This window comes from Siphateles boraxobius, unplaced genomic scaffold, assembly GCF_051911475.1.
Source record: "Siphateles boraxobius isolate OS27281-9 unplaced genomic scaffold, OSU_SipBor_1 35, whole genome shotgun sequence".
Lineage (NCBI taxonomy): Eukaryota > Metazoa > Chordata > Actinopteri > Cypriniformes > Leuciscidae > Siphateles > Siphateles boraxobius.
In genome coordinates, this window is record NW_027508975.1 from 8,107,620 (window position 1) to 8,132,665 (window position 25,046).

Genomic DNA, 25,046 nt, shown 5'->3' on the forward strand with positions numbered 1-25,046 from the left:
CAGAAGTGCAATACCTTCACATTCCCGTTCATCAATTAATCCTGCGCTGTCTAACAATTTGACTAACTTTGAACCAGTTTCATCAGCGTAGCTGGCATATTGTCTCTAAAATAAGTGGAGGTAGGTGCAGACTGGATATTCTCCCTACTCATCTTTTTAAAGATGTTTTTCCTGGGAGTTCTACCCTAACAGCTATTATTAACAGTTCCTTAATGCGTGTAGTAGTACCAAACAGTTTCAAACATGCAATTGTTCATCCCTTGTTAAAAAACAACCTAATTCGGATCATACAGTATATAACAACCATAGACCTATTTCTAAACTGCCTTTTATCTCCAAGATTTTACAGAAAGTTGTCTACTCACAGCTATATTCATATTTGAATACTTTTGATATTTTAGACACATTCCAGTCGGGCTTTAGGACCTGTCACAGCACAGAAACTGCATTGCTCAAGTTCACTAATGATATATTATTATCGTTAGACTAAGCATCACATGTTGTTCTAGTTTTATTAGATCTAAGCGCTGCCTTTGATACGATTGTCCATGAGATTCTTCTCAACCGTCTGGAGTGTTGGGTAGGGTTGGTGTCCAGGGCACAGCCCTTCAGTGGTTTGCCTCATATTTAAAAGACAGGACAATTGCTGTGAATCTGGGAGACTTTTCTTCAACATTGGACCCTTTAGTTTGTGGTGTTCCTCAGGGGTCAATTTTGGGACCACTGTTGTTCTCTCTGAATATGCTTCCTCTAAGCACTATTTTTCAGAAGGATAGTATTGCATAACATTGTTACGCCGACGATCTCCAATTTTATTTTCCTGTGAGCTTAGATAAAACCTGTCCGCTGGACAAAGTACAGGAATGTTACAGTGACATTAAACTTTGGCTTTCTTGCAACTTTCAACTTTCTCTCAATTAACTGAGAGTAAAACTGAGGTTTTAATTGTAGGTTCTCCCATCTCACCTACCTTTCCTGATCATTTAGGTTCCTTGTCCCTAAAGACTGAAGATCATGTAAAGAGTTTAGGGGTAATTATGGACTCATCACTAAATTTTTATAAACAGATTGGTGTCATTGTTAAAGGTAGCTTTTTTTAACCTGAGATCAATTGCTAAAGTAAAGCATTTTCTATCCAGTAAAGATTTGGAAATTGTGGTTCACTCTTTTATCTTATTAAAGATTGACTATTGTAATTCTTTATATATTGGTCTCCCCCAGACTATGTTAGTCCGCCTACATTTAGTGCAAAATCCAGCAGCAAGGCTTTTAACGGGGGTGAGAAAGAGACCATATCACCCATGTACTGCAATCCTTACATTGGCTTCCTGTTAAATTCAGGATTGATTTAAAAGATGTCCTGTTTGTCTACGAGGTCCTATTAGCCCTTGCCCCCCAGTACATCAGTGATCTTATTATGCCCTACTCTTCTTCTAGAGTTCTCAGGTCCTCAGATCAGTGGCTTTTAAAGGTCCCTCGTTGTCATTTAAAATCAAAAGGAGATTGTGCTTTATCCATGGTAGGTCCCAAACTGTGGAATAGTCTCCAATTCCACTTGAGGTGAGCTCAATCAATTGCCACTTTTAAGTCTTATTTAAAAACTTATTTATTTTCTTTAGGTTTTGAATGTTATGTTTGTTTTGTTGTATGATTTTAATGTCATCAGTTTTGTAAAGCAACTTGGGGCAATGTCTGTTGTTTGAAAAATGTGCCATATAAATAAAGTTGCTTGCTTGCTTGCTTGCTTGAGTGAAAGTACAGATACTACTGGTCAAATATTACTCCGTTAACAGTAAAAGTTGTAAGGACCGATTTTTCTTAAGTAAAAGTACAGAAGTACTCGTTTTTAAAAGTGCTTAAGTAAAAAGTAAATGTCAATGCATTGTTTTATTATTGTATGTAATACTTATGCCTTATGCCTCTGAATCTATGCCTGCCTACCCTCATATCAATATCAAATATATATTTCTAGAAAACAGTTCTAGTAGTGGTATTGAATGTGAGATTGAATAAGTGCACTCAATAATGTCCACAATGGTTCCCTCAAATAGTGCCCTATTTACAGTTTTTTGACTTTTAGTATAAACATGTTAGCCAGCTTGGAGCTGTGGTCCAAAAAATGACAAAATTCGCATTTAGAAGACCAAACCCAACGTTGAAAATGAAAATCAGGTTGATGTCAGAATCCAAAGTCAGATGGACGTTAATCTCCAACGTTGGACAGACATTGTATTGTTGTTGAAAATTAAAATTGGTTTGACGTCCAAACCCGACATTGGATGTTGATGTCAAACTGACTTTCATTTCCAACAAAAATCCAACGTCTGTCCGATGTCAGTTTCTGATGTCAATCCGACTTTTATTTCCAACCAAAATGCAACCCCTTCCAACCAAAATCATCCCCTGACTGACAATACTACTTTCTACTCAAGGACCTTGACAGAAATGTAGTGGAGTAAAAAGTACGAAATTTGTATTTCAAATGTAGTGAAGTTAAAAAATTATAGTCAAGTAAAGTACAGATACTCAAAAAGTGTACTTAAATGTACTTAAGTGTACTTAATATATATATATATATATATATATATATATATATATGTGTGTGTGTGTGCGTGTGCGTGTGTGTTATTTACAATAAAATAAATTACAAAACATTACATTGTCATTTACACCAATTACTTTTATTTATTATACAAATTTGAGACAAATATACTTAGGCCTATATTGAATCAGAATCATAGATCATAGAACGTGCATTTGTTTTAATCATCAGCGCAGTTTTTGTGATGCAGAGTATGGCTTTTTTTTTAAGCAGTTTCATTTCCTAAAGAACTTTAGAGTTGTTCATTTCACATAGTCCAAAAAAAAAGAAGAAAAAAAAATCCAAAGACTGTCACATGCATTCAGAGAAGAGCTGTTGCAGAGACTGACCCATGATGTGTATTTGCATAATGTTTTTTATAGAGAGAAAAACTAAAGGTAACATCACCTCTGCTGTCATGGATTGAAGCACAGTGGTATTGCGTGTGGACTGGATTTTGGTTTACATAATCTTTTACATCATATGCGTTTCTTGACAGAATTCTAGACATTCTTTAAAGGCTTTTAAAGAATTACATCCTCTCTCTAATCCCCAAAGTGGAGTATGCAAATGATGTCAGCATGGGACGGTTGATACATCACCTTGTGTGGGACAGATAATCTATCGACTGTATGTGTGGACATTGTGAGGACAGACATCTGATGGACAGATATTAACAAAATGCCAACTATGTCCTGAAGACTAATGGCCTGGCAATGATGTTCCGTTTTAATCCTATTTTCTTATAGACTTGCTGGCATTAATTCAAGCTTTTAAAATAAGGAAATTTGTAGCTTTTTATGGAAGTCTCTATGTCTGTAACTATACTATGCACATAAATCATGCCGACAACTATTTTATATAAAGAATCAAAAGCAGACATCCCAATCAATTGCTTATATCCACTAGGGCTTTTATCGGTCTATTGAATGATCAAGACTCACTGTGCTGTTATTGGTGGATGTCTGAAACTGCGGGGCCAATCAGCAGCCGGGAGGAGGAGGAAAGAGGAAGTGAAAACAACATCAGCACTATCATTCTAGTGCGCTAGAGAAAGGGAGGGAGCGCTCGACTGCAACAAACTCCCAAACATCAATCCCTGGAAGGAGGAAAAGTCGCCTCACCGCTTCAGGTTTGTACGTTTTATTACGCATTGCCCATTCCTCTGTTATCGGTGTGACCACAGGCCACTTCGTGCTGTTTCATTCTTGCTGGATGAAGTTTAAGCGCTGTAGTGTGCAGTTGTGAGACATTCGTGATTCGAGAATAGCCCCTCTATTGAGCGCGAACAGACAGATCGCAGCGGGTGGAGAGTTTGACAGAGCTCAGTGCATGACTGACTGTGCTTTACTTCATATGTGCTTTATTCCACACACGCATTTAAACATGGATATGGGGTCAAACGAGTGTTTCAAAGATCAGTGGTTGTATTGGTCGACAAGGTGCATTAGAGAGTTCTGCACAATGACAACGACTTCTCTATTGTCTCTTTAGGGAAGACCAGCAGCATAGACAAGCAAAAGCTTAAATGTTCTTTGAAACTTATTTTATTTATTTATTGGAAGCTCCTCATGGACTTTGGAATGATACTTTGCTTGGGTTTGTAGCCTATTGCACGCGACTGTGAGTGTAATAAATGTCCAGTTAAAGGGACAGATCACCCAATTCTGTAATCTTGTACTCTCTATCAATGGCGTTATTATAATGCTCATTACTCGCCCTCATGTCGTTACAAACCCATATGACATTTTTTCTTCAGTTGAACACAAAAAGAGATGTGAGACAGAGGGACAGTCTCAGTCACCGTTTACTTACATTGTAGGCAAAAATGATGCAATGCAAGTGAATGGTGACTGAAGCTTGTTTGTCTTTTTTTTTCTCCTTTTGTGTTCCACTAACGTGAGTAAACGATGATAGATTTTATATTTTTGAATGAACGTTCCCTTTAAAATGTAAGTTACACGTATGAAAGGAAGTTGTGTGGCCTTTGTATTACTAGGATGACTCATATAAAAATTGACATAGAAAACATATTAAACAAAAACACTGGCCGATAGCAATACACGAACATGAAAAAACAGAGATTAAAATATGAAGCATTTTATTAATATATTTCATATTTGTTTTTATACATTTTTGTTACTTTGTGCTTTAGTCAGCATTACCGAGGTCAAATCATGCAGTAACTTCAAAATGTAGTTATGCCCACATTTGCTTGTTTCAAACATTCATATTGCATTCCCATATTTATCTTCAAATGAATGTAGTACACAGAATCTTAATAATTTCAGCATGCTGCTCATCCATAGATATTCACTTCTGTAGATTTTTTTTTATTATCATTGTTGCAGTCCTATATGAGACTTTAAATCTACCAACAACGCTTTACACACTGATATATTGTATTTATATATTGTGGTTTATTCTGAAGTGCTTTGGAAGCGTGTCAAAATTGAGGAAGAAATGAGATCTGTAAGAAGTAGAGACTTCCATGCCCTCTGGGATGTAAATAGTTCCTTGCTTTTCTTTTGAAAAACTATCAGAAACTCAAAGTCTTCATACTTTTCATGCATATATTTCCTTGACTTTGTAGTTGAGGGTATTTCTGATGCATGTGGGTCTTGTGGAGTCCAGATGAGAATGTGTTTTGTTGCAGTGACAGTCTTTATCCTCATGTCGTTGAGTCACTTTTGTGTCTTGAGGGAAGTGTGAGCTCAGCGTCTTGCCCCATTGGTCCTTTAGATCACATGCATGCGCTCTTGGTCTTCAAACGTAAGCATGTTCAGTGTACGTTATGTGGCATAGCGTGTTTTCTGGGTCAGAAATAACTGAGTCACATCACAACATTATTGTCAGATGCATCTTTTTGGTTGTAGACATGATTCTGTCTTTTGGTTGCCACTGTGTATATGCTATTTTTTTGTTATACACTCTTAAAATAACCTCAATGGAACCTTTTCATTGCACAAAATGTTATTTACAGTGGAAAAACTTCTTTAGATAATTATAGATTATTAAAATGTTCTTTGTTCGTTGAAAGATTTTTTTGGGAACATCTTCAATGCCATTGAACCATTGTTTTTATGAGTGTAGAGTAAGTGAGAAATAGGACAGCATTTTCATTGAGTAGAGCGTGAAAGGACAGTGTTGCGAGCCGGACTCGAACCCACAGAGCCCAAATGAGCAGCATGGTGCATTGTGTCAGAGCTTGTACTGCTAGGCCTCAGCAGTTTGATGAATGTGTGCAGTGTGCGTTCAAGTATCCTTGTTTAAAATGTCTGCGACAATCTCATGAGGGAAAGCATCACAAGTCAAGTAAGGAATGCTTTTCTGCTTTTCATTGTTCTGGGTTGGAGTCAGGGGGGTTTATCATTGTCTCTGTGTGCAGTATAGAGGCAGTAACTAAGATCAGATGAGTTTTCTAAGAGAGTCAAAAGTTTACGGAGTCACTGTGAGAGCGGCTTATTGAAATTCTGCACATGTGCGGCATGTATATATAAATTACTTTCTGCAGTTTCTCAGTCTCTCACCTCTGAGTGCAACCGAGCCAATTTATGATGAGTTCTTGACTGCAAGTGATTCTCTCTCTCTCACACGGTGGGGGTTCTTAACTGTTCCTTGACTAATGTGCTCATCTCTGTCTTCTCTTATCTTCCTTACCACCAAAATAAATGAGAAGTTTTGGCTTTGTCTTATTTTGGTGGCAAACCTCTCTTCTTCCAGCCGAGTGCATCTCCAGTGTGGTAATATAGATAAACTATTGTATGTAACCATGCAAATTTGTAAAAGCCAATTGCATCAAAGGTTGTTAGGTGAAAATTGTGTCATATTGATAAAAAAAAGAACTATCTGGCACCTCATTTATAAAATGCACGTACGGTTGGATTTGATCCTACATTCCATGGATTTTATCCTACATCAAAAGTAAGGAATAAAATTGGGGTTTATAAAGGCAGAAACTGACATGAAAATGTTCTTATATGCAGACTAAAGAGGATGCAGGCAATCGTTTTTTAAATTTAGTAATTCAATTTATTCCAGTGCCTGAAAATAACAATAGCTATATTTCTTTACTGGGAGCGCACATAGATTTCCTTGTCCATTGATGATGAGTGCAGTGCTTCTGTATCATAAAGTGCTTTTACACATTGGCCTTTACTTTAAAATTAACTGATGTTTAAAAAAATAAAATAATATGTATGTATGTAAATAATATGGCAATATGTTTTGTGCATACGGATGTTTATAAATCGTTCAAAGTAAAATATCAGCACATCTTTATATATAAGGCCCCTGATCTATTGCATTTAGCTGTAAAGGATGCGAATAGGAATTTGTTAAAAACTTGTTTGGAAACTACACAATTCAGTTTAAATCAAACCATTTAAAACAAAGCTTGAGTTTTGCTGCTTTTAGTCCATGTCTGTTAACTTTATTCGCTAGTGTAAAAATGTTGACTAAGTTTGGGGTCAGTGCGACTTTTAAATGTTTTTGAGAGAATTCTTTTTTTTGTTCACAAAGACTGTATATATTTAATGAAAAATACAGTAAAAACTGCAATATTGTGAAATATAATTACAACTTAAAATAACGGTTTTCTATTTTAATATATTTTAAAATGTAGTTTACTTTCCATTTTACTTTTCTTTCATGAATAGAAAATGCTTGTACCATTATAAATATCTTTACTGTCACTTTAAGTGTCAGTTTAATGCGTCCTTGCTGAATAAACGTATTCATGATTTCTTTTAATTTAATTTCTTTCTTTCAAAAATAAATAAATAAATTAGTCAATTTATGGACTCTAAGGTCTGATTTCACAGAGAGGGCTTAGATTAAGCCAGGGTTATGCCTTGGTTCAATTAGGACATTTAAGTATTTTTAAAATACTTTTGAACTGTAGTATATTTAAAATTCTTATTGAGTATTTCTCTTTCTGGAAAAATGTTGCTCTTGCACTTACATATGTACAGTATACAAATTTTTGTCTAATAAAATCCTTTCTGGCATGAGACTGTCCCTCCTGCTATAACACCAGCTGCCTGTTGCTATTGTTCCTTATGGCAGCAGATATCATCTGATGGGAATGAACACCCCGTTTGCCCCCAGCATTGCCTGCCTAGATCAATTTCCTGCTTTAGTAGATAATGTAGCAAGCGGTGCATTTAATTAATGCTTCTGGCCTTACATTAATTACAGAAGCAGACAGGTTTAAATGAAGGTGTTAAAGTCACATAATACGTGTCGGTGGATGTGTAAAGAGAATCTGTGATGTTGTCATAGCTTTTTGGGTTGAAACTGTTCTGCTTACTTCCTTGCTTGGGATAAAACCAGTGGATGTGAGAGTAAAACCAGGTCATTAGAAAGCCTAGTTTAGACCACGTTCTTCTATATACTGTAAAAATGGATCTAGTCCAGTCCCTTGTCTGGACGTCCTCTGTGACTGGGTTGGGCCGGCGTCATCTCTAGACTGTGCCAGCAACACATTTTGAAGCTTTTCCTCGCACCTGTGCTCTTGAGAAGCCAGTGATCCTGTGGCGCCGCTTGTATGTACCTAACATTTGGTTGAACTGGCCCGGCTGGTACTGATTTGGCACAGTCCGTTGTCTCTGAGCGGGCACAGATAGTCTTTGTGAGCCTCAGGTCATCGCAGCTGCAGGCTCGTGATCGGTCCAGCTGTGCGCTCCAGCTGTGCACTTGCAGTAAAAACGTTCTCTCTTGGAAAGCCGTCCCATGTGGCGGCTCACTCGCTCTCCCTCTGGCGAGCATTTCAAACTGCATCATGGCGTTATCGTCACTTTGCCAAGACTTGCTCCATTAAAAGAGCAAGAGGTTGGGATGACAATATTAACAGTGTTGATGTGTAGGGATCAACACAAATCCAGCTTTGATCCTCTCCACGTGGATCATGCGGCTTTAAAGTTGAGCACTAATGGCCCACATCTTGATCTAGTTTGCCAGGACTTCATCTTGGGTTAAGATTTGTCTTGTTTCTGTTGGATTTACTGTGTTTGCTATAGCACTGATTCACTGGCTCTCTGTAAACACATACAGACCTGAAGCATCATCTATGGAGTTTTGTCAGCTCATGGGGATTCTGGGATCAAATCAGCAAGTGCAAATTCATGATTTTAAAGTCAATTAGTTTGTTGAGTAACTGGCATTTAGATGAGGGAGAATGGGTTGATGGTAACTTTTTTTTAGTTTATTCAAAAATACATTAAAAGTACCATTCATACATGCCATACAATGACTTGAATACATTTATTCTATGATCAACATGTTTTTGATGTCTGAATTAAAAATCATTTATATTTATATGTTTGGGTGGCATAAAAATAAATAAATAGGGAAACAGTTGTAGACTTAAAAAAAAAAGTCTTCATTATGTGACAATTTTATGTGAAATTTTGCTCCAAAAACTTAATGATATTTCAGTATAAATGAACTCTTTCCCCACCAGCGATGAATTTCTGCTTTTAAACAAAAAAATTATATTGCATTAACATGCATTATTCTTTATCAACACTTGAATGGGGTAAGTTTAATAAAAAAGCAACATTTTGAGCAAAAAGCTGAGAATCACATTTTTGTAAAAAACTTCATCCAGATCGGATTCAGAATGATGATCAAAACATAAATGGAGTAGATCAAGTTCATCAACACCCCCAAAACTGGACAGTCCTATAGCTCGTCCTGGGTCGACTCAACGTTTCATTTGGTAACATTAGGCAGTTTTGATTTATATGCTGTTTAATGTTGATGTTTGCAGTCTTTATTATACATATGCATATTATAAAACACATAAGACTGCCTTGTTCCTGCATTTTTTCGCATGTGTTTTAATCAGGTGATTAAGTACTCCTTCAGAAGATGTGTCATAGCGCCTCCTACTGTTTAATAGAGACAATACGGAAAGCCGGAAATTTCCTTCAATAGCGGGGAAGCGTTTTCTCACAAATGACGAAAATTTTCGTCATTTAACAGCGGGGAAAGAGTTAATAGTTGGTTAATAGAATGGGTAAAAAAAATTACTTTTAGCTTGAAAAATATATTTAAACTTTTAAAGATAACTAAGATTTATATACTCATATATTCAAGTTGTAATGATAAGGTTATAACTTTTTACTGGGTTATACACCACATAAAAAAAAATGGAGAATCACAATTTGTTTTTGTTTCAAACATATCATGATTCTGAAGACAACTAAACAAAATAACATGTAATTTACTTGAGGTGTTGACAAATAACATTGGTTGACAGGAGTGGGCCATTTATATTGAAATGTCATGAATATATTATAAAAGTTTTTCTGAATGTGTATGAAACCAACATGACAACAATACATTGACACTGACCCTCTATGGAACGCATGCATTAATATGCTTCCTTTCTATGCAGTATAAATCAATTTGGATAAATCTGTCATCTAGATATGCAAATGTTAGACATATGGATAAGAGGGAGAGGAAGTGGAAGTGGAAGTGAAAGTCTGGACGGGATGCTAAAGCATTGCACAATTGTCATGAAAGCTCGAGGTTTCTTTGTCTTTCTGTCTGTCTCTTGTTCTCTCTCAGGTTTAGTGAGGTCTAACAGCAGCGCATGCCATTCCCAGAATGTTTGTTAGCATAAAGAGGAAAACACTGCACCCCCATTTTGCCTTTCTTCCTGTTGATGAGTGTCATCACGACTAATTACATCAAGCCCCAGTAGAGATGTTTGTGTTGGGTGTGTCAGACATGCGCTATAGACTGTACGTTACTCTTTTATCCTTCACAAGGTTTCATTTAAAGACGGCTGATTCATCATAAATATTTGCGTTTCGCCAAGAACAGTCTGTCTCTTTTTTTTGACAATATCAGGCTGCATTTGGTTGCAATTTGAGTAGAGTGGACATGGATTGCATTTGTCATGGCTGTCTGGTTTTGACTTGAAGCTTTGTGGATAAAGACTAGGATGCTGTAATGTGTTAGCAAGGATTTTTATTCACTGTTGGAGTGCTTCTCGGAGATGATGAGACCCTTTTACTGTGTGGTTGTGAGTGTGCAGCAGTAAACAGCGGGTGTTTCTGTGTACACAAATGAAGCTGCTCTTTAGAGTTTGAGCATGCACTGCAGAAATTGAATTGAAGAGTGTACACTACAGTTTAAATAGTCAAATTTACATAGCTAGTGTGTTTTTACAGATATACAAGAAACTATGTTGGTGCACTTTCTGTATTTTCAATTGCTTTGGGGATGATTTCTGTGGTGATACTTTAAATAACTCTTACATTTATTTCAGGGTGGACTGTAATTCAATGAAACAAAAGGTATAACAAACTGTGTACTGCTATTTATTTAAAAAGACATACACCCTATTAGTTTTATTCAGTTAATCACAGCATCACTTGTCATCACACATTGCCCAGCAAACTTAATTTAATCGCCAACCCATTTTTTAAAATTATTATTATTATTATTCAATCAGCATCATCGTTTATTTTATTTATTTTCTTCAGTTTATCACAGGATCATTGCTCACCAATTGTCAGTTTATTAACCAATTTTTTAAAATTTTCTTTAATTTAAAAATCTGAAACTACTACTACTGTTATTTTTATTATACTAATGGTATAAAACTGTTGAATGCTTACGCCTCATTGGTTGACAGATGTTGACCTTGTCAGGAGTGCTTTTATTCTTAGTAATTTAATGGACCATCAATAACCATGCATCTTGTACTCCAAGAATAATAACAAAAACAAATTAACTTTTACCTGAAATCATCTAAATTGATTCATCAAAGTGTGCCCCCCCCCCCCCCCCCTTCTCACTGTGAATGGCTCCAGCATTTGTTGGTTAACCTGCATGCATCTTTGAACCTGATGGTGGTTGTCTATCTAGTGCTACCCGTATGTGAGGATAAAGCGGGGAGCAGTGCTAAACCGCTCCCTTTAAAGGGATAGTTCACTTAAAAATGAAAATTCTGTCATCATTTACTCACCCTAAAGTTGTTCAAGACCTATATGATTTTATTTCTTCTGCTGAACACAAAAGAAGATATTTTGATGAATGTGGGTAACCAAACAGTTGATGGACTCCATTTACTTCCATAGTATTTTTTTGTTTGTTTCCCATACTATGGAAGTCAATAGGGTCCATCAACCGTTTGGTTACCCATATTTTTCAATATATCTTCTTTGGTATTGAGCAGAAGAAAGAAATTCATACAGGTTTAGAACAACTTGAGGATGAGAATATAAATGATAGAATTTAAAATTTTGGGTGAACTGTCCCTTTAGTGCGCATAGTTATTTAGATTGTGGATGTCTAGAATTTCAGTTTAAGGATAACCTACTGTAACTGTTGTCTAAATGCACCGGAGCGTGAAGTTTAGTGGTTTGCGCCTCTGAATTTACAGCCATACTGATCAAAATCTGAGGTTTGTGAAGAAGATATGCATGCGCATTTGTTGAATTTGGCTTCCCTCTGCAGGGCCTTAATCTGATGAGACAAATGGCGGATCAGGGAGACAGACTGTGAAGATGGACTTTCTTTTTTTTTTTGTTGAAGTGCTGGAATGTCTCCTCTGAAGACATTGTTGACCTGTGCTACTGTTCTGCAATGTTCTGCAGGTGGTTTTTCTTCACTACTGTTCCGCTGTTCATTTCTTTTTTCTCTCTCTCACTCCTCTCTGTATATCAGTTTGTTTTACTCTGTCGGGGTGCCATGAACTCTGGCAGCCGGTGCATCTGTCTACATGCACCGGCTGCATGTGTGAGCGAAATCTATATATAATTAGATATTTTATAATTATTGAATCTTCTGACAGGCCAAGTTTTATTTCAATAGTCGACTTAGGCTTTTTATTGTTGCATTTTTTGAGTCATGTTAGTGAAAAAAAAAAAACACACACACAACCAAAAACTGCACATCTGTCTTCAGCGGAGAGGAAGTCTGAGTTTAAGTCAGGTGAGCTGCTTCCTGTGTCGCCTACAGTGCACTCTCATCTATTTCCTGCTCTAACGGACGTGTAGAATGTTTTTTCAGAGATGAGTGTTTTGTTCTTTCCTGTTTGATAGCATAATGACATTCAAGAGGGTTATTACTCTCTCCATGGCCAGAACAGAACCCTGAGAATAACTTTTATCGCTGATGTAATGGATTTAATATGAACAGTTGTGTAATAAGAGAATCTGGCAGTCAGAGGAAGGTCATTTTCTGATGCGTATTGACATTTTTTTCCTGGTTCATCTTAGACAGATAAGTGTCAATAACACGGTGCTCTCTTTTTTTGTCTGGATGTGGCTACATTTTTCAAAAATAAATTAATGTAATTCATACATATAATGACATGAACACTTTTTCTATAATAATCATGTTTGTAGTTTCTACATTTAAAATTCATTTAGATTTTTTTTTATCCAGTTAAGTAAATTAATTAACTTAATTTCTCCATTAAGTAAAAGGATCAGGATGATTCAACCACTGTTTTTGTTTTAGATCAGGGGTGTTCAAACTCAGTCCTGCTGAGTTTAGCTCCAACTTGCCTCAACACACCTGCCAGGAAGTTTCTAGTAAGACCTTGATTAGCTGGTACAGGTGTGTTTAATTGGGGTTGGAGCTAAACTTTGCAGGACAGTTTTGCAACCATGAGCAGGATTAGACACCCCTGTTTTTCTGTTATTTTAGTATATGACCCAAAGTTGAAGCTCAAGGAAGGAGGAGGTGGGAACCGGCGCATATTAAACAAACTTTTTATCATAAAATAAAAAACCTCACAGCACACTGCCGTATATAAACATAACAAAACAACAACTTAAAGTGTCCCAGGCTTGGTCCTCACCTCCTCTTATCCTTCCAGGGTTCCTCCGTGGAACTCGAGACCGGTGTGTGGCGCAAGTGTCGCTCACAAACATTCGTCCCACCGACTTCGCTCCACTCCCATGGCTCTCGGCCACACCCTGCTTCTCGCCACATACAAAAAGGCGAACAAAGAGCGATCCCTTTATCTTTTTACCCTTGGTCCCTTGCCTATTGATTCATAATTTGTACCTGTACTGCTAATGACAATGTAAATTCCACCCATGTGTTTTAAAATAGATTTTTCCTTTTCTTTATCATGGACATTCTTTTTTGTCATATTCCCAAACTCAAACAAAAAGGAAAAAAAGGTAGCCATGCCTATAATAGATCTACATCATTTGAAGGTCGTCTTGAGTAATCTAACCACCATGAAGAATAACAGCTCAAAGCAACCCCAATGAATGGGTAGGGTAGGGCTGAGGCCCAGAGATGAAAGCACATGTGGGCACACACACTCGTACACACACATAATGAAGGCTGGCATTGCGATGGGCGTTCCCAGTGAAGGCAGTTTGACTGAGGAGAAGATCATGAAAATGGACAGTGGAAAGGACTGTGTTTGGTCTTGGTCTGTGATGATGGGGGGATGGTTGGTGAAAGACCAGATACAGCTGGGCGTTAGTGCGGAGTAAGGGACAGCTGGCTTTGTGTATGTATGTTTGTGTGTGTGTGTGTGTGTGTTAAGCACAGTGTCTCTTTGTTTCCCTCCCCATCCGCCTGGCACCGACCGGATCATTTAAGACTACAGCCGTTCATTGGCACCTCAGGTTCAGGAACAGCCTGGCGACTCTACAGAACGGCTGCACGCTACGGGGAAGATGCTTTGAAGGTTAGAAGGCCCAGCAGACAATAATCTATGCCAGCACTCCCACAGCGTGGAGTGTTTCCATAGCATGTTATTATTGCCCAAATTACAGTGCTTGGGATAATTATGTTTATAAAGATATTTATATAACATACATATATATTATAATGCTTAGTATGGAAGCTTAATCTTTACTGCCGCTGAATGATAGTCCTTCAGGTTTGAGATCTTTAGAAAATCCAGCCCGTCATGGCTCAGTGCAGGTTAAGACATTGCTTTTGACCTTGAAACACTTTGTTTGTGTAACTTGGAGAGTTTATTTTCATTGCTCTCGAGAATATTTCTACCAGTGGTGGGATATTAGTGGAAAATTTCTGTCAAATTGTTGGGTAAAGTAATGTAGTTTTGTGCTGGGGATTACAGAGCACGTCTCAGACTTTCTGTACTTGTACTTAAATGGACCGTATATTTGAACCAGATCCTTGAAGTGGGGCACGTAAAAATAACATCGAATCAATCACGGAATGTTCCAGGTTCTTGCGGGTCTCAATTCAGGATAAATTAACCCATCAGGGATTGCGGTGACATGTTGCTCTATATTTTCAGTGCGTAAGAACTAGAATCGCTGGTCTAAAATGGGCAGACCCGTAACTATACACTGAGTTTAGTATGTAATTTGCTTTGTAATAGTGGCCTTTTTGGGTTTGCAGACTTATCCCTGCTAGATGTGTGTTATTAGTGGGGCTTGCTAAGGCAAGAATCACTATCCACTTTTCCCCTGTTGGACCAGAGTTTTCCGGCGGGGCCAGTAGCCTCGGACCTCGACTCATAAAACCAAAATCAAGCTGCGTTTCCACTGGCGGACCAGTAGCCCCGCAGAAAAACATGCCCTTAAAACTTAATCATGCCTTCATAGAACAACGTCACACAACCCCACTGTTTCAGCAGCACAAGGAAGCTAGCGGAAAACTAACTAAGTGCACATCAAACTGCCTATTATTATTTCACATAGAAAGAGAACATGTAGGCTATACTACTATACAATTATTTGTGTTCACAGCAATGCACAAAACAACTCCATTAAGTCAAAAGGCTCAAACGTACATATTTCGTGTCACATTTCTTGTCACAAGAATATGCATTTCTATGAATTTTCCAGAAAATGATGCGATCTGAGGACGTTTGAGCGATCTCTCCCGTCTCACTATACTCATACTGTTATTCCTTCAGTCAGAGCAATACAGTGAGCTCAGGACAGACTCAGTACTCTGAGTTAACTGGAGTATACATATTTTTTTTGGAAAGTAAATGTGTTGTCATTCATACTAAATCACGGTATGCTGATGAATCAGACTGCAGATGTCAAGTATGCATACTTGCAGACGCCTCCAGCAGAGAGCCTGGGAAACCCCTACATCATTAGCAAACTGACGGATGTCATTAATCTTTACGTCGCGTGATGGTTGTTCGTGTTATGATACTGTGTGAAATGGAGCTGGTCCAGCTGCTGTTTATTTTCCATGTTGTCTGTGACTTCTGCTGTTATCCATGTCCTGAAATCACCGCTCGTCTGGTACATTACACTGACTGCTCATAGCAGAATTCTCATCATTCTCTGAGCAGAATAATCTAGAGCTGTTAAGAGATGCCTCCTTCTCAGGTGAATCTCTGCATTCCTGCTCTGATATATGCATTATATATATACTTTCCCGTATCCCAGATTCATATATAGAGATGTAATATACAGAACCATTGATTTCACTTTCAATTTAAATCATTGTTCTGCTTGTTTGACTGTCCTGATCGGCCCTACTCAATCAATGCAGTTAGTTTGGGGGAGGGCTATATATTTGTCTGTCCTGTGGAAGACATGAAGAATTTTCAGGAATAATTTTTAGGGCTCCCATGTTCATGTAAAACCTGGAAAAATAGTGAATTGTTATTGTAACTGAAATGAATTAATTTCAAGTTTAAAGACGTCATGAAACGAAAGTAGCGGGAGATCTGTTCTTCCATATTGTGTTGTACATCCGTGTGAAACTTTTGGGAACGGAAGATTACATTTTGGCGGTTTTGCCTTTTTTCTTTTTGCGATTAATATAGTATAGAGTAGACCGGAAGCGAAGTGAAAGAAAGGATCGGGAAAGGTCCGCGTCGGGCTACATACCCAGTTGCTCTACCGGCTTCAACCATTAGCAAATTTAAACTTTGGAAACATCATGGAAAATCATAGGAATTCATTGGTGGATTTTTTTTTTACATTTTTTTTAAAACTTTGTTTATTAATGCTAATAGCAGAAGAATTAGACACTGTTTTTACACAAAAGTTTCTGTTTGTAGATGACTGGATTAGACTAGTTTCTGGTGTTGTGATTTTCTTATAATAGTGAGGCAAGGTGGGTGTAGCTCTAGCATTGTATTTTTTTCTCAGTCCTTTTCATCAACTATCTACACAATACACACACACAGTCTGTAAAATCATTTGTACAGAATGTTCAAGTTCATGTTGAAACCTGTCCAAATAATATCATCTTTTCTCCAGATTTTAGACTGGGTTTGTCCTCAACTGTCACTCTCATTGTGCACATACTCAAGATGATCGAAGAATCATGACCAAACTGTTTGTAATGTTTCACTCATTCCAAGAGAGCAGAACGGCTGTGCTTATCTTCTGCTGGCATGATGCATAATTTTCAGGTGTTTTTCTGTCAATTTTGTATTCTTTTTTTGTGGGAATTTGGAAAAAGGGATTTATGATCTCAACAGATGAGAATAGAGAGTTTTGACATGACCCACCTCGACAGACACAAACAGAGCCATGATGATGGTGGATCCATCCTTCCATTTATTTATGCGCCAGGGGAAACAATTTCTTCCACTTCCCTTTTCTTTGGTACTTTTACATAAAACCAACTTGGAAAAAAGTCGTTTGTTTAACTTCCACAATTGCTTAATCTCAGATATTGTGTTTTGGATGCCTGTTCTGGGCACGGTCCAAATGCATCACAGATGCTAAGATACTATTACTAATTCTGTTGGGATTTGAACAAACCCTTAACCCTGAGGAATAAACTTTCATGTATAACTTATCCCACACCGTTTGTGTTATAGACATCAATGATGCCTCAGATTTAGGGGAGGCCTGTTGGGCTCTTCTGAATAGTCCCAGTAAGAAAACGCATAGTTGCAATTTTAATTTACATTTTCAAGTTGCTATGTGGTTTCTTGGGCGTACTATTTAATTATTTAAAGGTACCATGGCACTTTTGGCAATTGTAATTTTTTATTAATATTAAATAGTTATATGTAATGTAATACTATTGTTTAAAAGTTTTGGGGTCGCTTAATAGTCATGCTCACCAAGGCTGCGTTTATTTGACCAACATACAATAAAAATAGTAATATTGTAAAATATTATTACATTTTAAAACAACTCTTTTGTATTTTAATATTTTAAAATGTTATGTATTCCTGTGATGACAAAGCTGAATTTTCAGCAGCCATTACTCCAGTCTTCAGTGTCACGTGATCCTTCAGAAATCATTCTAATATGCTGATTTGCTACATAACATAACATAAAAAATGTCATGGTTGCACCATGATACATGTTGGTATTTAGTTTTAGAAGCATCATTAAACAAGCTCTCCTTTACTCTGATTATCTAATGCTTGTTTTTCATTGAAGAGCATGTTTCATAACCCACGTGTTTGTGTAATTCAGCAGTTTATATATATATATATATATATATATATATATATGCGCTCTCACTATTTCTGAAAGAACAGTTTATGAACAATGCCTCCCACTCTATGTAAGTGCTCCTGAGGGCAGCGCATCGCCTGCGTTTAACATTCGTCAGTGGTTGTAACAGTTCAACTCTGCTGCTGCTAAATAAAGGTTTTTGTGCTTATCCCTGGAGAGTCCCACACCTCTTCCATCTCCTCGGCCTGAGGCCATCTTCATGTGAGAGACTATACAAATGAGCACGGTTCCCATGGTTTCCCAAACAGGGTCTATCCATCAGGGCTGGTGTCAAACGGTCAGAGACTGCCATTGTGTGATGCTTACAACAGCCAGGGGTCAGCGGCACATTTGCAGAATGGATTCGCCCATGGGCTGTTTCTCTTTCTGTGAAGAGAACTCATTCATGAGATGTGTTCATTGATTGTATTCCATTAGCTCATCCCCATTAAAGGATCATTTGAAAGTTTAGTTTAGTTTCCTTTTACTCGTGTATTAACGTTTATAAAAGCTTGCATTGCTTTGACGTGCTTTGTTTACACAGTTTCATGAATAGATTAATTAGGCCTACACATTTTTTTTTACAATGCAATATTTGAAGGAATTATAGTTATTGTATTATTTATAGTGGTGGGCCGTTATCGGCGTTGACGTGCTGCGTTAACGTGAGACTCTTATAGGGCGATTAAAAAAAATATCGCCGTTAATCTATTCTCAAAGTTGGGTTGGGATTATAAAATTTCGAATATCGTTATATTTTCGCGCAAATCGCGCAGCATGGTATTTTCCTGTCAGGGACACAAGGTGCATACTTTTACATGTTACGTTGGGCGACGTTCCTCTCGTTACTTTACATGTTGTTAAATGAGTTTATTCCAAGCGCGCTGTATCTTTTTTATGGGCATGAGCGATGCTCAATTTACAAATGAATCACTCTTTTGGGTCGATTCTGTTCAAAGACTTCATCAAACAAATTGGCAGTTCTGTCTAAATCGGTTCGCGAATCAGTTCTGTTCAGTTCCTCATGCACTGAATCACTGAAGCGCGTTCAATCACACTCGACTCAAAGTCGTAACATGAAGATTTAAGAACATCAAGAGCTACAGTTTAGTCTAGTGAAAGCAAATCTGCAAATGCATCATATTTTTGCCAGCGATGAAGATCTTTATTAGTTGAACATCTTCGTAAGCTGTCTGTGAATGATTCCCCAGGACGATACATTCGATTTCATTTCATTCAGGTAATACATTTTACAACCAAACAGATTATTACGCCACGATAGCACTACTAAAAAGTATGACATTATCCGTTGGAGATATACATTAATTTATAGGCTACAAAAAAAAAAAAACGCTTCAGAGCGTCGGCGCACTGTCAAAGGTTAACAGGTTTAAGCTACCGTTGTGTAACGTTACAGTTCATGAAATGAACACCCGCCATCCCGCGGTAATGTGTGTGTATTGCGCAGGGGCATAGTCACACGAATAGTTTACATTGATTGAAACTAATTTGTTTAAAAAGGAGGAGGCTATTGCAGGTAAAGGCAGGTTCACATAAAATCATAATGACATATGACATTATTTTTTGATCTAACGAGCATCTGGTTTGGCGATGCAAAAACGGGCTACATCGTGTTTATTGTTTTTTTCTTATTCCAATTAGCCTACTATGTTAAAAAAAACGACGAAAACATGTTACTTGTTCAATTAATAAACAGTTTGTTTGATGACAATCGCTATAGATGAAATTGGCCTCCCTTTCTGGCATTGTAATTGTGCGTTTTATTTATTTATTTTATTATTTTTTTGAACGATATTCGACTTTTGCTCCTCTATTGTCGAATGGCATTTTTGGCAGAAATTCACATCCCTAATTATTTATAAAGATTAATATTGCAAACAACAAGAAATGGACAATGAATGTGGCGATAGGAATTAAAATTTAGTGGTGCTGACTTTTTACATAATTTTAGGTAGGGCTATTTATCAAAACAAACAGGCCAAACATTTTTTTATTTGTTGACATCAAGATAAGTTTATGATAATATATTAGGGTTGTGTGTGCGTGTATAAATATCATTTTTTCTATAGATAAATTAATTTGTATAATTAACTCCTTCCCCACATCATTAACTCTCCAACATTAGTGGCCTTCACACCGGAGGAACATTTTCATAGTTACTAGAACTAATGGCGGAAGTACGGGCTTTTTGGCGTGTTCACACCGCACAAACTGGGAATGATTTTAGCTCTAGGAAAGCCTTTTTTCAGGGACTAAATTAGCTTCTAGGGTCTAACCCAGCAGCACAATAGGAACTGCCTGATTGGCCGGATGCACATGAAACACCAGCACCCACCATTTTTTAAAAAGCCATATACGCACAGTTTATAGCCTATATTATTCCATGAACTAACTATGAACATGGAAAACAGTGATAAATCGACATCTCTACCTTTACGCTAAGAGGAGGTCCAACGCAACTTTGAGGGGACCAAGTGAAACATGATTATGTATTTCTGCTAAGCTAGCGACATTGGACATCAACCACACGGCAAACGCTAATACTTTTTCATATACTGTCTACTTTCTTTGATTAACAGTTCTATCGAATAACGTATTAGACAGGACTGTTAAACAGATCGTAAACTAAGGAAGATGGAGAACAGGAGTACTGTGTGCACAGGCTCTGGCGTTCTCAGCACCGTCAAAATAAATGTCACAACAAGCGCATCTTACGTCCAGGGTGGGAAATTAGCACCCGCCACCAGCCAATGGCGGGTACTTTTTCAAAGTGGCAGGTGACTTTGCCTTGTATACCGCTGGGTACATTGTAAAACATATTTTTATTGGTTACTACTTAAAACATTCCTTGTAACGGATTGTACAGCTTTTGTCAAAGAATGCTGTTGCTAAGTAACAATAATGCACTTTTGTCGAGTAACTAATTTGATTGGTTTTCAGCGCAGTGCGTCACAGACACAGCGCACAGACACGGCGCTGAACGGACCGTGACACATATAGCTGAGCTGAGGTACAGATGAAAGGAAAATTTAAAAAATGTGGTGACATATTCCCGGTGTTAAGAGGCCCGCCGCGGAGTCAGCAGTAGCTATGAATGTACAAACTGTCGAGGGTGAAGTAAATAAAAAGAGAAGGTACTTTTCGAACAAGTGGCCCATTGATGACGAAGGGAAAACGAGGGAATGGTTAGTCTACCTTCCCGTCGAACAGTCCATGCACTGTACTTACTGTCGAACCTATGCGTCGTCCGAAAATGCAAACAATTTGTTCGTTAGAGGAACAACTAACCTTAAAATAGAGTCAATAAAAGAGCACGAGTCATCCAAGTCAGATATCAAGTGCACTGCCATACAGCTGGAGCAAAGTGTGGCAATAAAGGGTATCTGCTCTATGCAATCTGCGCAGTTAGACCGAATGAGAATACTATTCAGAAACGTCCATGGGATCGGCAAAAAGGGCAGACCTTTTCGGGACTACGTTTGGATGTGCAAGAAGGTAAATTACTAACTTGGAGTTGTGTTTTGTGATGGCTAGATAGCTATCGTTTTTTTAGTTTAGCGATAGTTTTAGCAGCCGCGAGGATAGGAGCCGATACCGTGGGTGCTCCGGAGCTCGATTACGTGTCAGTTAAACTTTTCATCTCCAATCCTATCTGCATTTGTGAGGAGTGGTGCTATCCTGAGTTGAAAGATAGCCTACTTTACGGCTTTATTATAGAGTTAACCCTCTGGGGTCGGCAAACGCGCTGGCGCGTTTTGTTGTATTTTTTTCAAATAGCAGCAAAATACACTTAAATACTCCATCATTTATGGTCATACAGACCACAAAAAATAAACTGTAAAATAACCATGCATAAAATTCTCTCAAAAATACAAACAAGTACATACATGTTGCTCACATATTATGGTAGCCCTGTTTGTGCAGAATAGTGTTTTTCTTTTTTAAAGAGCGTTCGCCCGAGAACATCCACGGAGTAAAACATAAATTGGCGCCTCAGTGCAGCACAACTCATATTGTTAAATGGATAAAACAAATTACATATTTGTAATGGACGTCAATGTTATCAAAGTCACAGTTCTCATTCTAACTCCTTTCCGAGTGGATGAGCAGAAAGGACTGGTGATTGGGGAAACTTATCAGAACAAGAAGCAGGCCAGGGTTTTCATGCACTATATTGCTGAGGTATCTTGAAGATGAGAAGGAGACGTCTGAAGATGAGGATGACTCTGAAGAAGACTAAAGTGACTTTTTTCACATCACTTTTTATTGATTTATTATGTATTAATAATAAAAAAAATGATTGAAGCAAATCAAAATATGCTAGTGCACTTTCTTTTATAAATTTGAATTCCGGAAAAAGTGGCTGGTAAAAAATATAAGTGGCTGGTAAAATTGGGCATCCACCAGCCACTGTGGCTGGTGGGCAAAAAAGTTAATTTCCCACCCTGCTTACGTCACTTCAGAGTTTATACTGGCGGTGCAAATGTAACAAGGAAAATGGCCATAGGGGAACATTTAGTTCTCGGGGAGCCACCCTGGTGGCTAGTTCCTATAACTAAGTTCCTAGAACAACTTGGTGTGAAAGGGACTATTTATGACACAATGGTTTCTCGCCACTGACGAGTTTTTCAGGCAATCCGCGTTTTCACTGTTACATGGTAGGAGGTGCTGTTACGGATTTTCTGAAATGGTACAGCATCTCCAGATCCAAAAACAAGCAAAGTAGAAAATCTGTGTAAACCAGGGCTGTGTTTGAAATCGCCCCCTATTCCCTAGTATATTTCTCTAATATAGTTCACTTGAAGAAGAGAATGAGAACGAGTTTGTGAATTCGGGCACTGAGTATGCCAGAAGAGCCGCTGCTTTTGTAGAGTTTTTGCTTGCTGTTTAATAACTATTTGAAAATTAGCGAACTGTATTAAGATGAAAAGAGTTATCTTGAGCTCTGTCATGAAAACTTTGTAAACCTTAATTAATCAATTTAATAATCAATTAAATGGGAATTTATACCTGTATGATATGTTGTACCCACATTGGACCAGCGGTTAGGAACATGGATGGATGGATGAATGGATGATTCAGTTGCGGGCACCATCTTCAGGTCAGACTCTGGAAAATCATCGGCTCGCTACTCTCACAGTGCATTATGGGTATTCGCTAGCCGTTGAGCTTACATGAGTTGTGCACTTGTTATTGCGGTGGATTGTGGGATTGAATGAATGCACTCGATAACGTCCACTATGATTTTTAACTCCTACAAATGGCTCTCCCCTCAAATAGTGCCCTATTAGGGGGGGATTTCAGACATAGCCCAGAAGGAGCGTAAAGGAAATGTCGAAGACGACTGTGCAGGCTTTGGAGGTGCTGATGGACGATGTATGTTTTGATAATCGTTCTGAATCCGATCCAGAAAAAGTCTTTGACAAAAATGTGATGTTCTCTGTCTTTTGTTTGAAATGTTTTTTTTTACGAAACTAACCCACCTTCAAGTGTTGATAAAAAAAGAATGAATGAAGCTAGAATCTTTTTTTAAAAATTGTTTTATATAAAAGCAGACACTACATATTGACTGTTTGCATACAGGAAAATATTACGGGAGACATGACATTTAAAAAAATTAAAAACGCTAAATAAAATCCTGTAAGGGAAAGAGGGAAGTACAAATATTAAAGTGCACAATAATTATTAAAAAATATACAATTTTGATATAGCTAATATATATTGCAGGATACTGTTGTCACTCTGCTCCCACTACCCGGGTACATACCAGACATTATTTGTGCAATTCCATTTAGTGACACAAGAGGCATCGAAAACTGGCTGTGGTATTTGTGCACTTTGCTTCACTTGCAGTGAAATTTACAGCCATCATTATGAGATCCAAGTAGTGATGGATGCTGAATTAGTTACTGATGTTGCAATCCTGATGCCGAGCTTTTCCTCTAAAACCTCTCTCTTAATCTCTCTGCTATGTCTGTTAGCCATCGATCAGATCCAAGAGCTGCACTGGCCAGGATCTTGTGGGGATGTTTGAGGAAATTGCTTAAATTTCTCTCATCCCATCCCATCATTACTAATTCATTTTAATTTAGCCAGAGAAACCAGTGTAATGAGGTGAGGGTTGATTTAAGAGTCCTTAAATGTTCCAGTTCACTTTGTGGGATGTGGTGGGAGCTGGTCAACATGGTGATTTTTAGTGTTTGTGTGCATTGGCATGTGTGCACAAAGTGACTTACCAGAAGTGGTTCATGTTAGGGCACTAAGGCAATTCTTGCCGAAACTATAGTCCACAAAATAAGCAACTTCCTACAGTTAATTTGAATAATAATTATATTTTGTCTAGTTGCTCATGTTGACTTCACTTTTTGCAAAAAGTTTCACATTTTGGTTCAGTTTGAATTTTTTTTTTTTATAATTCTATATTTTATTTTTTGTACTATTTTACATTGAATGCTAGGTTATAGTTTTATTCAATATAAACTATGGTTAAAAAGTTTGGATCTGTAAGATTTTTTTTTTTAAATGAATACTTCTATTCAGCAAGGACATAAAAGTAAATAAAACGAAATAAATAAAAAGACCATTATTTTGTATTTATTTTTTATACTTTTTGTCCATCAAAGAATCCTGAAAACAAAAAACGCATGGTTTCCTCAAATATATTAAGCAGCACAATGTTTGTAACTGATTAGAAGAAATGTTTCTTGACCAGCATATCAGCAGAATCAGCATATTCGAATGATTTCTGAAGGATAATGTGACACTGAAGACTGGAGGGATGATGCTGAAAATTCAGCTTTGTCCTCACAGAAAAATAAATCATTTAAAAATGTATTCAAACAGAAAACAGTTGTTTTAAATTGTAATAATATTTCATAATAATTAAGCGTAGCATCAGTTCTGGCAGGTCACGTTAGTCAAGCTTGCATCAGTGACTCTCAGCAGATCCACAGATTATTGCTGCTTTCCCTGCTCTTATCCATGCTAGGCTGCATGACAGGGAGTTCTTGCCCAGAACAGAACCATACCACCAATCCAAACTGTATGCT

The 25,046-nt window shown here is 37.6% G+C and overlaps 1 protein-coding gene across 4 annotated transcripts in view; it reads left to right on the forward strand.

The window, feature by feature from the left end:
- Window positions 1–3,573: 3,573 nt before the first annotated feature.
- Window positions 3,574–25,046, forward strand: part of elmo1 (engulfment and cell motility 1 (ced-12 homolog, C. elegans)) — an 87,956-nt gene continuing 66,483 nt past the window's right edge. For all 4 annotated transcript variants that reach the window (XM_077196193.1, XM_077196196.1, XM_077196195.1 and 1 more), the window contains exon 1: window positions 3,574–3,713. The gene's annotated coding sequence lies outside the window, so the exon portion shown is untranslated. The remainder of the gene's footprint in view (window positions 3,714–25,046) is intronic.